The sequence below is a fragment of the Triturus cristatus genome, chromosome 5_2, assembly GCF_964204655.1.
Source record: "Triturus cristatus chromosome 5_2, aTriCri1.1, whole genome shotgun sequence".
NCBI lineage: Eukaryota > Metazoa > Chordata > Amphibia > Caudata > Salamandridae > Triturus > Triturus cristatus.
The window spans coordinates 905,316,388-905,332,968 of record NC_140588.1 but is presented as its reverse complement, the minus strand read 5'-3'; the positions used below and the strand labels follow the sequence as shown (position 1 = coordinate 905,332,968).

At 43.4% G+C, this 16,581-nt stretch overlaps 1 long non-coding RNA gene across 1 annotated transcript in view; it reads right to left on the bottom strand.

The window, feature by feature from the left end:
- Positions 1-7,766: 7,766 nt before the first annotated feature.
- Positions 7,767-16,581, bottom strand: part of LOC146829402 (uncharacterized) — a 90,767-nt gene continuing 81,952 nt past the window's right edge. The window contains exon 3 of the long non-coding RNA XR_014962238.1: positions 7,767-7,898. This is a non-coding gene — a long non-coding RNA (uncharacterized LOC146829402). The remainder of the gene's footprint in view (positions 7,899-16,581) is intronic.

The following is a 16,581-nucleotide window of genomic DNA, read 5'->3' as shown; positions in this document are numbered from 1 at the left end:
TATAGGCTCAGTTAAAGCCTCATTAAACTACAACAGTGGCTCAATTATAGAAGATGGAGAATGTAAAACTTGTGAGTAAATTTGGTTTGTACTCTGCTGTAGGCAATTGCAAGTCCAAAAGCTCCGCAGCCTTTCTAATGACTGTATGATAGGGAGCAAACTCTTGAGATGGAGAGGCTCTTGAAGAAGAAGAAGAAAGCTCCCACTCTGGGGAGGTGTCCAGGCCCTTAGCCTCTTGAAGACCCTCGAAATCGTCAACAGACTCCTCGATTTTATGGCAAGACAGGAGGCTATCATTATGCATTACATCTTTTATTCACCACCTCTGCAGCACTTAAAAGAACTTAGAACAGAACATAACGTAAAATACTAGAATAGAACACTCAAGTCCCATAAGATCCTAACAACCGCCATCTTCTTCCTCCTTTGTTTGCTGCTTCTGGAGCAAATAAGTATTGAAATTTTATGGTGTGGAGAGTATATTTAATGTTTACATAAGTTTGAGGTAAAAGAAATTCCAATTTTTGGTATTTAAGTATAATGCGTGTTTAAATGGAAAGTTATTTTGGGGTTGTAATGGTCCTGTATTATTAAAATGAAAAAGGGATTAATTGTATTGTGGAGAGATAAGGTTTGTATAGGTTTTCTTGTCGCTAAAAAAAAGTCTCATTTTTTGTTTAAATAATAAGAAAAATGATTTTGAAAATAAGCAGGTCCTACCATTGCGAGCGCGAGATGGTCGGCCATTTCGTGTGGAAGGTTCGACGGTAGCGGAAGTACTTTGATAAAAGATCGTAGTGCGCTTAAAAAGACTGGTTACGTACGGTGGAGTCTTAGCGCATGCGTATAGAGGAATTTGTTTTAAATATAAAAACACAATGGGACGCGCATTATAAAATAACGTGTTGAAAGATTATTTTTGTTAGCGTGGAAGTGTTAAGTTTGTTTAAAGGCGTTGGGTTCTTTTTTAAAGGAGATAGGTGGTGGTGTTCTATTTTCGATCGTAAAGTGTTTGGAGCGTTGCTAAGCAACGCGTTTAAGAGAGGATAAACGGAAAGGTTTAATGTCTGGTCAGTTGTTGGTGTGGTAGTGTTAAATGGGAAAAATGTGTCAGAAATGGAGAATGGAGGTGATTCAAATAGTGTTTTGAATGATGAGATAAGGAAGATGGTGAAGGATGCTGTGGGTGCAGCTTTATCTGGAGTGAAGGGAGCTCATTTGTTTGAGGAGGAAGAATATTTTTCATTGGAGGAAAGTGAGCAAGGAAATGGAAAAGAAATTGGTGGTAAGTGTAAAGAAAAGAGAAGGCATCTGGAGGACGGTGCAAGTGGAAGTGGAGTCCAAAGCGGCTCAAAAAGAAAGAATGTTCAAAGCAACATGAGAGATGGGAAGGATTTTTATGAAAATTCGAGTGACATAGATGAATATGTTTTAGATTTAAATTATAAAAATGATTTGGATGATGAAGATGAGTGAATCATCAAATAAAAGAAGTGAAAATAAGGTGACTGACCCATTTGGGAAAAAGTTATTTGATCCAAAGGATGTGAGACATCCAAGAGGGTCTGAATGGTGGCAGATGAGCCACGTGGAGGATTATATACAGTATTGGTTGAGAAGACCATTGGAAAGGAGTGAAAGGAATATTATGAGAGCAGAATGTTCTCGGCCAGTGATTGGCGATAAAGATTCGTTAACTTCGAATTTAGACCCGGAAATTATTACATATATGTTCAAAATGGGGAAAGACCCTAGAAAGGGCCTTGAAAAGGCATTAAAACAGTGCGAGGATAAACTGTTGGATACTTTAGGGCCTATTGCTAGGATGTTTGATTTAGTGGAGGAAGCATATCTAAAAGGAACCGATTTCGATATAGTTTTATTTAGAGGGGGGTGCCAAAGGGCGATTTGTTTCCTTGGAAATGCAAAAGCGGGTCTGATTGAAGAGAGAAAGAAGGCTGTTTTGTTCAAAATTAAACCAAAATTGGGTGATTTTGCAAAAAAGGATACTTGCGAAAAACCAAATGGATTACTTTTTGGTGATGGTGCTGTGAAGGAATTGGGAAAGTATGTAAATACTTTCACTTCTCTGTACAGGGTCCAGTCAAATATGATAAAAGTATTCAATGGAGGTGCTTCTGGAAGTTTTTATGGAAGGGCCGGAAGCAGAGGGCAACCTTCCGGCCGGAGTTATTATAGGTCCCCATACAATTATTCAAGAGGATCGCAAAATCAATACAATTTTTACCCTCAAAGAGGAAGAGGGGTTCGTACAAGAGGTCTTAGAGGAAGAGGTCAGTCCTCGAGTCAAGGAGCAGGTAAGTTTGAATACGAAGATTTGTTCTGGTTTTTTCCAGGAAAAGGTGGGAGGAAGGTTGTAAAATTATGTAGGAAAATGGAAGAAGATTACAAAAGACCCTTGGGTATTGAGAACAGTGTCAGGTTTCGAAATAGAGTTTACAGAGATTTCCCTTCAGTCAAAAGAGCCAAGAGAGTTGTTTTTCAACAAAAATAAGGAGAAAATAGTTTGGGAAGAAATAGAAAGCATGTTAAAGAAAGGAGCAATTATGGAAATTGGGGAAGACAAAAAAGGTTTTGAGAGTACTTTCTTTCTTGTGGAGAAAAAGGAAAAAAGGATGGAGGCCAGTAATCAATTTGAGGAATTTTAATTTTTTCGTGGTTTACAGGCATTTCAAGATGGAGGGAATCCATCTTTTAAGGGACTTGTTGCAGGATATGGATTGGATGGTGAAACTGGATCTGAAGGATGCGTATTTTACAATTCCAATGGGCATAATGAGTCAGAAGTACCTTCAATTCAGGTGGAAAGGTCATAATTATCAATTTGTATGTTTACCTTTCGGTCTCTCATTCGGACCTTGGTGTTTTACGAAAGTGATGAGAGCAGTGATTGGTTTTTGAGAGAAAGAGGAGTTCGGATGATTGTGTATTTGGACGATCTTTTGACTATGAATCAGGATGTGAGGTAATTGAGAAGTCAATTGAAAATGGTGATGGAACTCTTGCAATCCCTGCGTTTCAGTATAAATGTGGAGAAATCAGTGATGAATCCCTCTCAGTCATTAGAATTTCTGGGATTTGTTGTGGATACAGTAAAATGTTTTTTATTGTTACCGAAGAAGAAGATAAAGAAAATTCACGAAGAGGTGAAGTATTTATTGAGGAAAGAAATGGTGAGTTTGAGAGATATTGCAAGAGTCATTGCTCTTTCATCTTTGTCAATTCAGGCGGTGTTTCCAGGCCCTTTACATTACAGGGCATTGCAACGATTGAAGACATCAGGATGGCTGTTGGTTTATGGTACGGAGATCGTATAAAAATGACAGAGGGAGCGAGGATAGAGTTGATTTGGTGGCTGGAGAATTTGACTGCATGGAATGGTTGAGCGATCTTTGGTATGAGGCCAGATTTTGTATTGGAAATAGATACAAGTAATCTTGGACGGGGAGCATCCTGCATAAATCATGTAACAGGTGGTGTATGGAATTCAATGGAGAAGAGGGAATATATCAATTATTTTGAGATGAAAGCAGGGCATTTTGCTTTGCAAAGTTTCAAGTCTTTGTTCCTTGGGAATTCTGTACTTTTGAAGATGGACAATATTACTGCAGTAACCTATATAAACAAGCTAGGAGGGAGCAAGGAAGTTGACGTAGATTGCACAAGAAATTTGGGATTTTTATCTGGAACACAAAATAAACCTAGAGGCACAGTATCTTCCAGGTCAGGAAAACTTTGTGGCGGATTGGCATTCGAGGAATCTGATAGACTTCAGCGACTGGATTTTGGACAGTGAAATGTTTCAGAAAATTCAAAATAATTTTGGCCCTCTGGAGTTAGAGGTTTGCCTCAAGACTAACTTATCAGTTGGTGGAGTATTTCAGTTGGAGGCCGGATCCCGCGGCGTTAGCTGTGGATGCATTCAAACAGTGTTGGAAGTGGAAAAGGAGTTATGCATTTCCTCCTTTTTCGATGATTCAAAGGGTTTGTTGGAATTAAGGAGACCGGAATTTCAGATTGTTTTATTGACTCCTTTTTGGACAACTCAGGTTTGGTTTCCTACACTTCTGGAGATGGCAGTGGAAGAACCTTTGATTCAAGCATACAGTGGAATGTTAATAGGTCAAGGAGGAGAAGATCATCATTTGGTTCAAGAGGGTTCGCTCAACCTTCCAGTTTGGAAGATATCAGGGGATCTGAAGGATTCTCAGATCTTTCTGGAACAGCTTCAGATTTGCTCAGAGAATCATGGGCACCAGGTACGAGGAAGAGATATAAGGGAGCGTGGTCAGTTTGGTCACGTTGGTGCTTGGAAAGGGATTTGGATCCCATGGAGGCTGATGAGATGAAAGTTGCTAATTTTTTTGCAGAATTATTTGAGAAGGGTCTTTCTTACAGGACTATTAATTGTTATCGTTCTGCTGTTGCAGCTGGACATGTTTTGATTCAGGGTTCTTCGATTGGTAGGAATCCTGTGGTTTGCAGGATTATGAAAAGGATTAGATTGAGGAGGCCTCCAAATTCTAAATATGGTTCTGTTTGGGATGTGAATTTGATTTTTAAATTGTTTGAACCTTGGCCAGGAAATAGATATTTGGGATTGCGAGAATTGTCATGGAAAATAGCATGTTTGTTGTGTTTGGTTTCTATTAGAAGAGTTTTGGATATTAAGGCTTTGGATGTGAGTTGTAGGTTTTATCAACCTCAGGGGGTCTTGTTTTAAATTTGGAGGAGAACTAAGACTATGTCTGGTTCTGTATTTTACCCTATGTTGGATGAGTTTCCGAAGATTTGTATTGTCAGATGTCTTAAGGAGTATGAGAGTAGGGTTGCAGAATTTAGAGCAGATGGGGTAGATCAGGTTTTGATATCTTATGTGAGGCCTGTTAAAGCGGTCTCCACGGCTACTATAGCCAGGTGGGTTAGAGCAGTCTTGAGGGAGGCTGGTGTCAATTTGAGTTGTTTTTCAGCACATTCTGTTAGGGGTGCAATGGCAAGTAAGGTTTTTGTGAGCGGTGGAAATTTGAATGACATTTTGAAGGCTGCTGATTGGTCAAACGCAGAAGTTTTTAGGAGATATTTTAAACCTATTGAACATGTTGCAAATAAAGTTTTGGAAAAGCTTTGAACGTGCATAATGATAGCCTCCTGTCTTGCCATAAAATGTCGATTCTCATAGATTTATTGCATAGAGAATCACTATTTTATTAAAGACAAGGAGGCTATCATTATCCCTCCCTCCCAAAGTTGAGGGTTTGGAGGTTTATTTAAAATGTGTATTGACGTGTTATAATGATGGATTTCAGTTTAGAGTTTAGTTTAAGATTTTATTAAATTGTTCATATTATTTCTTTGCAGATAACTGACATTTTTATGTGGATTTTTTGTTTGAATTGGAGTTTTGAATTTTAGTTTTTGTAAGGAAGAATTTACTTATGATCTACAGAAGAAGAAACAAAAGAGGAAGAAGATGGCGGTCGTCAAGATCTTATGGGACTTAAGTGTTCTATTCTAGTATTTTACGTTATGTTCTAAGTTCTTTTATGTGCCGCAGAGGTGGTGAATAAAAGATGTAATGCATAATGATAGCCTCCTTGTCTTTAATAAAATCGCGATTCTCTATGCAATAAATCTATGAGAATCGACATTTCGCCTTCTTCAACCTCTTCTCTTCGAAACTGTTGTTCCTCCAACAGTCTCTGTGCCTCTCTCCTCGAAAGCAACTTCGATTGCGACTTTGGCGGCGCCGATAGCTCCAGAGCCAGCGTCAATGGAGGGTCCGATGCAGGAATCGGTGCAGTACGAAGTCGAGAGGAAGGGCCACCATATGGCGCCGGGGACAGAGTATACAGTGTCGAAAACCTCGGTGCCGGCAACTGCCAAGACAGTGCCATCGGCATAAAGGGCACAAAGGGTGCCTGGGCATATTGTTGAGGCATGCCCAAATTGAAGGCAAGCGGACCCACGGGACCCGAAGGTGCTTCGATGGGGAAGGCCGCCTTGGCAAACAAGCCATACATAGCATTTCAAAAATGCGTGGGATCTGAACCTGGTCCGGGAAATGGAGGATACGGAGCAGAGTCAGGATCCACACGAGGAACATCTGGCGCCGGAACAACCGGATCCACAGGCGGAGTCACAGGCACAGTCTCATGCACAGGAGAAGGTTCATTCTGCGCCGGTAAGCCCTCCGAAGCCGGAGAGCTCCTCGGCGTCGGCGAGTGCGCCAGGGTACTTTTAGGTGAAGGAGAATGACCCAGAGTCACCTGAGGAGATGGCAAAGGCGATGGAGATACAAAGTCTTTTTGTCGACGTTGAGGCGCCGGAGAAGGTGACCTCGAAGCCTTTCCCTTCGATGAATGACGCCGAGAGCCATGCCGCCTCTTCTTTTTGTGCTTCCTCAACTTCGAAGCATGCGAGGTCGAAGACTTCTACTTCAATTTGGACCTTTTCCGACCCCTCTTCTCCTTCCTTGCTTTTGCCATGAAGAGCTTGGCCTCACGCTCTTTAAAGACCTTCGGGTTCATCTTGCAACAGCATAAACAGCCCTTTACGTCGTGGTCGGATGACAAACACCACAAACCGTCCTCATGGGGGTCAGTGATGGACAATATGACCCCCACACTCTCTACAGGGCTTGAATCCCGGCTTACTTGAAGTCGCCATCGTGCAGCTACAGTTATAACTTGGAGAAATACCAAAGTAACTGCAAAACAGTATGGAGAGTCCCCGAAAACCGTTACGTGTCGACAGCGCGGAAAAAAGGGAACTGACGTCTTCACGCCAACGAGGCTCTCTTATGGCTCCGGTGATGTAATGCGGAGTCGCGAGCGGAGCCATGGCACTGTGGCGACCTCGTCGGCGTGGAGAGCTAGGAAAAAGATTTACGCGGAATGCTGGCGCAGGGGATATTCAAAAGGTGAGGAATCAAAAAATTAGGAATCCACAGGCAGATGTATCCATCAGAAAGGATTTTACCTTCTCACTTTGGTTTATTTTTTAATCAAATAAACCCCATTGTTAAAGCATTTAAAGTAAACTACAAGAGGGCTGTGTAGGGAAACACAATAACTTTCCACTATCCTGTATTCAATACTTTATATAGGAAAGTTTCCGCAGAATCTAAACACAAATCGAAATTATGGGTATTCAAATTTTTACTAAATAAAGGTTACTATTATTGCTAATTTTCCTGCGAGTTTACTGGGTTTGGCTAAATAATAAAATGTGTGATGTTAAAGGGACATTAGTGGGCAGACACACACACACTGCTCAAATCGTAGTTTAGAGATGCATTCATCTGGAGTAAATTTTCGTTAGCATTAAGGTTGTGTATATTAAAGTTCACGATTTCAGCAAAAACACAAGACAAAAACAGAAAAATACCGCATGATCATACACTTAGCACCTCCCCGGAGCTCCATATCCCCGGAGCTCCATATCAACAATTTTCGACCGCAACAAGCACTACAGAAGGCACATTCTCCAGCATTTACGAAGCACAGTAACATCAACCTGAAGGAGATTTCCATGTGACCGAGGTCTCACAATTACGAATATTTTGTTCCATTTAATATACCTACGTAAAATTATTATCTAAGTTTATAAAACACAAACATATTTACATTAATTTTGCTGCTGGAAGAACTCATTAGTAACAATGAATGGTACTAGATTTGTAAGGCTCCCACAATAATATAATATGGAAATCTTGTATTACAGCATGACAAAATAAATAAAGCATGTCATAACTCAATAGTCTTTATTTCCCAGGTATCTATGTACAGAGCAAAGCAGAATTTGCGTCGTTAAGTTGTTTACACAGTGTTGAATTCTTCTTTCATCCAACAAGCTCCTCAGTCAATATTCTCCAATCCCTGAAACACACGGAGCGAGAAGAGAGGCGCATTAGAAGGTTGGAAAATGAAATGTAACATAAAACGTAGGCGGTTTTTTATCTCTATCTGCTAACAGTACATCGGCTTTATAGATGTTCAAGAGTTCAGGGGCCGTCCATAGCAAGGTAGGTTTATCTTCAGGGAAGTGGGCAGTATTGGAGAGAAAAGTCTAAATAGGAGGACTAAACAAAGAGCACATGGCCAGCTGAGATGAGTCACCATAATGCACAACTACTCCAAAGAGTAAGTAACTTCTTGAGCAAAAGGAAAAGCGTGTCTTGCAGGCCAAAGATTCAACACAATTAACCAAATTAGTTTCTTTAATCCATTCACCTTAGGAAGACCACTCCTCACACACACACCTTACACTAGAAGCGTATAGTGCAGTGGCACGAGGATACCTTAAAATTAGACTTGATGTTAACTAAGGCTATCTGGCTTGCGACATTCACTGTCCCCAGCATCATTTACTCTTCCGGTATTACAGCGTGTTGACCTGTACCACGTGTTGTAATATCACACCGGACTTTGCAACTCATGCTTTTACCCCGCATTGTAACGTTTGAGAATATATAAATGTACAATTGAAAAAATAGGTTAAAATGACTTTATAGTTAGGTGAAAATGTTAGTCATAACATCACATTTTAAGAACTTAAGAACAACTGAGATTCACCAGTTATAGTTTACTGAGACAACTGTAACATGCACCACCGCCATGCCCTGCTTATGGCCTCACATATCACAGGGCGAAGGCTGCCTGCTGCACGGGCTTGGCCACTTGTGTTTGGTTAATTGGCACACAAGTATAGGTGTTCGAGGACAAAATCAATTTTAATTTTATTTTGTGCTTGGGACTATGAAGTCAAGGTATCCCTACCTTTTCCTCCTCCATTTGCTTTAAAAAATATTTTCAGGACTCTAAGACCAAGTCCTGTAATGGTAGCTGCAACATTTCTCTTCATGTTGTACCTGCCAATCACATTTCTCAGTCAGACCAACCAGAACCCATGTTTTGACATTTGTTTTTCTCTCGTAAGTCCTACAGCAACAGAAATCGATACATTTTTTAACATGAATATCCCTATAATGGCTGACCAGAAATATGCCAAATAACAAAATGCACACTGAGTAAATACCTAGCTTTCGGTCAAATTTGGTGTAATTCTATTCAGGTGTTTTTTTATATATATCATTGTCAAATTTTCCTTATAGACATTGCATAGGGCGAAAGAGAGTTTTGGGACCACCCATGTTTCCCTCAACACCAGCTTGACAATCACTCCTAATCTTTCCAGGAAGGAGATGAGGTAGATGAACTTTTTTTTTTTTTTTTTAATAGTTTTATGACAATTTGTCAAACTGCACCAAATTTATTAGCAAAATAAACGCTATTCCTATGGAAAGTCGGACCTAAATATAACTACACAGCAGTGAGTATTAACACATATGTATTTATATTTGTGTTAAACGTGGAGTCCTTGGTGTGGTTTCCCCTGTCTTTTTGCCTCCATCTCCTGTATTTTTTAATGTGTGCTGGATTCTATTTTTGATGGTGTGTGCGCTCTGGGCACTTAACTGCTACTAATCAGTGCGAAAGTGCAAGGGCTCCCTGTGCAAATTATGAATCCAATTGATTATCCACAACTGGCATATTTAATTTACTGGTAAGTCCCTAGTAAAGTGCACTATGTATGCCCAAGACCTGTAAATCAAATGTTACTAGTGGGCAAGCAGCACTGGTTGTGCCACCCACATTAGTAACCCTGTAAACTTGCCTCAGGTCTGCAACTGCAGCGTCTGAGTGCAGTTTTAAACTGCCATGTCGGCCTGGCAAGTGTACCCACTTACCAGACCTCAACCATCCCCTTTTCTACATGTAAGGCACCCCTTAGGTAGGCCCAAGGTACCCCCATTGGCAGGGTGCAGTTTATGAGAAAGGTAGGACATGCTGCCAATTTCGTTTTTTACTATTGCAAGTCCTGTCTCTTCCATATGCTATCATTGGAGCTGCCTTGTAACATCTTACAAGTGTAACTTTCAGTAGGGAAGAGATGGAGATTTGGAGTTTAGGCTCCCTGAGCTCAAAATTTAAAAATACATCTTTTAGTAAAGTGGTTTTTTAAAACTGTGTGTGTGAAAATGGCACTTTTTGAAAGTGGGCATTTTCTTGTTTACCCGCACTGTGTCTCTGCCTGACTGTGGACTCAACGTCTGGTTTAGACGGACAGGGACATTCACACTAAACAGTAACACAAAGAGAGCAGAGGTGCGTCCTGCATATCCTGATGAGCCATTACCAGACTGATGGGTCTTCCTGGTTCAGAGTGGTGGGAGGAGTCGTCACCAACACCTGAATAGGGCTGTGCCTGTCCTCTAACTGTCATTACCCCTATGTGTGTCTGCAAGAACTTGTGAACAACAAAGACTTTTTGAAGTTTGCCAACTTCAGAGGCCAAAAGGGGTATAACTTAAAATCCCAGACTTTTAGAGCACTTCTGGATCAAGAGGAGCCTGCTAAGAAGGAGAGCTGAAAAGCTGTCAGGAGGAGTACTGCTCCTTTGCTGTGTGTTGCTTTGCTAGGTTGGCCTGCAGCTGCTGCTTCTGTCTGTGGACAGTGGAAAGGACTGGACTTTTACTTTACTGTATCCTGCTTGAGAAGATTCTTCACGGGCTTGAAATAGAGCTTTCCACCTGTCAAGAAGTCTCAGGGACACAGAGATGTCACTTGCAGCATCCTTGAACTCCACTGCTGGGAGTTCGGACCTGCCTTGTGGTGCCATTTCCAGTTCAAGACATTTAGAAGTTGCAAAATAAATCGAGAAACCATCAAAATTTGACACATAGCCCTTCCAGCGCCGTTTTTTCTGGCACAGCACCCCTGGGTAGGAAGAATTTCCACGCATCGCTGCCGTACGGCCGAAGAAATCCACGCAGCGCCTGTCCGCAGCCAAAGAAAGTGCTGCAACCAGAGTTCAGTGCACCAGTCTCCGAAGTCCGAGACTAACACACTCGGACTCTGACACAGGCCCCGCTGTACGGCTGAAAGCATCGACGCATGGTAGGAACGCGGTTTAAAAATAAATAAATAATAATAAATAATAAGCGATTCAGCGCCTGTTCACCCCTGATACATCGACCTCCAGTGCGTCTGGGTTTCCACGCATCGCACCTGTGAGGCAAGTTTTTCCTATGCAGCATCCGCAGACCAGAACCGTTTTGGATTTCGACGCCTCACTTCCCCCTACAGTCCAGATTCGACACAACACTTCTCCTGCAAGCAGCAGAACTGATGCATCGCCTCCCCAAGGGCTCAGGAACCGACATCGCTGTGTTTTATGACAATTCCATCCTCTGCAGCGGTTTAGCCTTGTGAATTTTGATGCATCTGAAGGAACTTTCTGTAAAATCCCAGACTTCATAGTTTATGGACAGAATTGCTAGAACCTTTTAAAAGTCATACTTTGAGTTGTATATGTTGGATATGTGTCATTTTGGTCTCGTTTGGTTTAGATAAAGACTTTATTTTTCTAAACTGGTGTGGTGTCAACTTGTAGTGTTTTCACCGAGTTACTGTGTGTGTTATGTACAAATGCTTTACACATTGCCTCTGAGATAAGCCTGACTGCCCATGCCAAGCTACCAAGGGGGTAAGCAGGGGTCATCTTGGGTGTGTAATCCTCTTACCCTGACTAGAAGGAAGAGTCTCTACTTGGACAGGGGGCCTGCCACTGTCAACTAGAGACCCTAATTTCTAACACTGGTGGCAGCGGTGAGATTTGGACTTGACATACAGTGATCAGTGCACACTACAGCATAGTGCAGACCATTACGCAAACACATACTGTATTTTTGCTTTGTTCTATTTTTGTGGCAACCCTTGAAGTTATCTACAAATCATGTTACATTTGGTGACCCAACAAGTGAAGTGGCAAACGTGGGGTTTGAGATTGAGAAGTTGTAGTCTTACAAAGTGGGTCAACTAAATCAGTTTTGCAAAGATTTTGGATGCCCAATGAGAAGCTCCGCTAGGAAGGAGGAGCTGCAAAAGGCGCTCAAGGTCTGTTGGGCAGCAAGAGAAGCTGAGAATGAGAATGTGGATCTGGAGGTGCAGAGCCGGCAAGGGGATTTTGGAATTCAGGATCTGCTTCTGGGGGAAGTGCCCTCCAGGCCTGGCAGCAGAGGTTTGTCCCAAGAGGAGATGGAGGACAGACAGAGGACCAGGGACCATGATTTGAAGCTAGTGAGGCTCGAGATTATAAAGTTTGAAATGGAACAAAAGCAACAAGAAAAAACAAGCATTGGCATAGCCAATAGGTCTCACTTTTGGTACCTTATGTGTTTAGCCATGCTGCATATTACCCTGTGTAAGTGTTTAGCCATGCAGCAAAAGAGGCTGTTGAAGAGATAAGGGAAGGAAAGGGGTTAACTATATGTAATAGGGGTAAAACTGTACACGATCCAACTTTTACTACTTCTAGCATTTTTGTGAACCGACATCCCTCTTGGCACTTCTAAATGAATAAATAACCTGCCCGTTTTCCAGGGACCTTCCATCTTATTTGGACACTTAAGCCGTCTGATGCTTTCTATCTGTAAAATGCCTGCATCAGAGAACATAGACCATGAAGCTCATTTCCAAGAAGCTCACTTCATTCCTGAAGATTCGGATAAATAAACAGACATCCGGACTAACCTGCCAATAGTCTGTACGACTCTGTGTCCTGCTTGTTACGGGTTTGTGCCCTGTGAAGGCCAACAAATAAAACATGGATTAACGGGAAACCACTCGGCCTCATGACAGGGGACTAGAAAAATCACAAACAGTGGGAGCCAGATTACATAGCTAGCAGCAGTGTTGGGTTATTATGCACGGATGGCAGTAATATTTTGCAAAATCATTTATACCAACTGACCAGTGCAAAAAGTGACATTGGCATTTACTTTCATTTGAAGGCTTCTCGTGTGGCATGTTTATTGGAGTCTAGATGGAGATTGGCACGAGCTTCTCCGCCGGAGGAGCCATTTGCCACCCGCAGCCCGAGCGCCAATACCAGGCCGGCGAGATCTGAGGCGATTCTGCAGCGCGGACAAAAAGGAGTGAAACTAAGCCCCGGACATGGTAGTAATAGAGACAGTTTATGAGCAAGCAGTGCCAGCATCCCACAGCGGGGACAAACGCCGAGGGGGAGGTCACGAGGAGATTGAAGCTCGAAAATCCTCTGCTCTGTCTCGTTCTTCAGGTCTCCCTCCTCACGAGGTAGAGAACGTGGCCTGGAGCTCGATTGGGTCACGTCTTTGGTAACAAAAACAAGCGTGGCCACGCGGCAGCGAAGTGAAAGTGACCCTTGGAAACATGATAAGGAACAGATGGCACCCTGCTCGCTCCCGGCCACAAAAGTGAAAGCGACCCTTGGAAACATAAGGAACAGATGGCACCCTACGCGCTCCCACAAGCTGGAGGTCGCCACACGCACGAGTTTCAGAAAAGTGCAGACTGATTCCAAGAGGTCATCTCTTAGAGCTGCGCATGCGCACTGCACTAGGCTCGACCTAAAAAGGAGTAGGCCCATGCTCTGGAAGAGAGGACACTTGCCTTAGAAGAAAAGAAAGTGCTTTTAGCCCATTAATTACGTTTGAAGGAGCTGGACGTCAAGGGCAAACGGGCAGAGTCCAGTTCAAATGGTGGCATCGTGCAATCAGTGCACTCTGGGTGGAAGGTGCACATTCCAAAGAATCTGGTAAAAGACTACAGGAAGGGGGATGACATGGATGCTTGGTTTTCAGCATATGAGGCAGCACTCCAAATGAATGAGGTTCCCAACACTCATATGAGGGAGGGGGATGTCTGTGGAAGAACTTTGAGATAGAGGGGAGAGACACTGACAGCTCCAGGGACAACACAGAATCTAATTTACACTGTCATGAAGGATACCTCGATCACCCAGTATGGTATAATCCCAAAGCAGTAGAAGGAAAAATGATTCTCAAACTTGGTTGCGATGTGTTAATCTTTTTTGCAGAGCACTGGATGGTTGGAAAAAGGGCAGCCAGGTAACAGACTATCAGTTTTGATTGCTTGGGAGCACTTGTATAGTCTTTCTTTGCCAGAGCTGCACCAGCATCTGATTGATAGCAAGCTGACCAACATCAAGAACCTTGCTCATGAGGTGGACCGCTGGGTAAGTACCAGGGTTCACAAGGGGTATGTGGGAGACTCCACCAAAGGTGGTCAGGGTCCCCAGTAGAAGAGTGGCTAAACAGAAGTTCTCCTCTAAAGGGCCCCAATCTAGTTCCCAGTGTAAAGGTTCTCATCCATCAGGTGAGATCCCCGCAAGTATTATGCATGTGGTCAGGAGGGTCACAAGAGGGGGGACCCCTACCGAGAAATCATGGGTTTCACTAGGATGGGCCCTAGCAAAACGAAACATTGCACAAAGGTGGGGACTGGGGGAGATGCCGCGAACTAAGGACCGGATTGCTGACAGAGCTATGGTTGTGGATAAAGATGTTTTCAAGCACAGAGGCTGCCCTAAATAATGGGATCGAAAATGGGCCGTCTGGAACACATACAGGGGAGAAATTTGCTTATCACCAACTGTGGAGCTACGGCGTAGTGACGGCAGAGGGCATGTCCCTTTACATGCTGAGGGAGAGACATTGGAATCAAGAGTCAGGGTGGCAACATATGTAAAAGTAATATATACATACCTTGTATCTGATTGGATGTCTGACAAAATGCATTGCTGTGCTTTTCGTTTTAATAACCAAAAAAAAGTTTATTAACAAAAAAAAAAAAAGAAGAAGAGGGGGGACCCCGTGTGTGCCAAGTGTACACCGGCACCCACTGGTGCGCAGTCACGCGGGTTGGCCAGTGTTGTGCTTGGGGAAGAGTTGGTTCCAGGAGAAGAGTGGGAGCCAGCTGAGATGATCCTTGTCTCACTAGGAGACAGTGAGATGGTCCGAGAACCCCTACTGCCTGAAAACACTAAGTACAGGCAGTGGGTGGGCATCAATGGACAAAGGGTAGAGGCTCAGAGAGACAGAAGCCAGTGTGACTACAGTAAGGGGTCACCTGATGTCTGAAGAGCAGGTGGTCCCCAAAGTGTTTCACCAGGTAGTTGCTGTGGACAACTCAGAGCGCCAGTACAAGGTGGTGCAGGTTCCCTCTGAGTGGGGGAGGGAGGGGGGACTCCTCTGGTACCTTAAGGTGGCTGTGATTCCAACCATGCCCTGGAGGAGAACGCCTGGTGGGGGTTGGAACATCAGAAACACTTGTAGATGGTGGGTCTGCCTGAGTGTGCGTGTGTGACCACTCGATCAATGGCAGCGCATAGGAGTGATCAAGAGGACCTGGAGCCTGAAAGAGTGACCGATTTATCTGCCAGAAAGAAGAAGGGGGAGTGGGGAAACCTGCCCCAGAAATCCCCACGGTCTGGGAGGAGGCTGACCCAGAGCTTATAGGGGAACAAGTGGCCGAACTGGGGTATTTGCCTCAGCTGACCCATTGGCAGCGAGAAGAGGTCCCAGCAGGGAGAGATTCTGCAGGGAACTGCAGTAATGGCCTTCTCATGTGAGTTTGCCGCAGCAGGCTGCAAACCAGGCAGCTGGTGAATAGTCTGCATCACATTGGATCTACTGGGAGAATGGTCTCCTGTATAGTGAGCCTGAAGTTTCGGAGCCTGGGACAGCCCACATGCTGGTGGCACTTCAGAGCTTCACAGCCTTCCTACTGGGTCCCTTCCGGGCCGACATTTAAGGTGAGCGGAGAATATCTCGACCTAGACACCTTGCCCCACTCGGTTGTTTTTTAAGAGATTGTTTTTTAAGAGATTAATTTCCCGTTACCCTTAATTTCACAGGACCTCAGTGTGATTCGTTCGATCTGAGGACATAAGACTTTTGACCATGCCCCATTCAACCCCCTTGCCGCCTTGGAAGAGATTCATTCCCTTGTGCGGGTGAGTCCTTTATCATTAATATCTTTTTTGCCCGCCAATCTGATTTTTACGTTTGGCATGGTTCTGACTGATTTTCCACTTGTCCATACAGAACTTCAGGGGGATCACTTTGATAAAACGACATAGAGGTTACCCAACTCCATTAATTGCGTTTGGATTCTTTTTGAACATATCTGGAGAGAGAATATATCCTATTACCGGGTGAGTTCACTAGCGCATTTCCGGTATTGCCTTCCAATTTACAGCCATTTAAGGGCTATGTCTTACATAGTTTTTATTCTCTCGATTAGACTCATGGCCACGCCGTACAGGGGCCAGTTGTTCCTGCTTGTTCATCTGTCTACCCCGCCCCAGGAGCTACGTTGGGCTCCTTTTGGTGAGTTTTCACCGTGCATGCTTTGAACCTTCACGGCATCCTAATTCCTGAACACACCTGACCATATTCCTTACTATTTCATAGGCTGTCACTCCCTGTCCTGATGAAGACCCGTATTGACTAGCTAGTAACGCTACCCTGGGTTGAAACGTTGACATTCTTTCAAGGATCAGTTGAAAAGACTCTGCATAAAGACTTAGTCAATCCGTCTGCAGACTGTTTCAAATATTTGCTTTTCTGGCCTTTGTAAATTATCAATACCTCCATAAGTCACACTGTATATATTACGCACCTTTCACCACAGCACTGAGCACTATATGTCACTT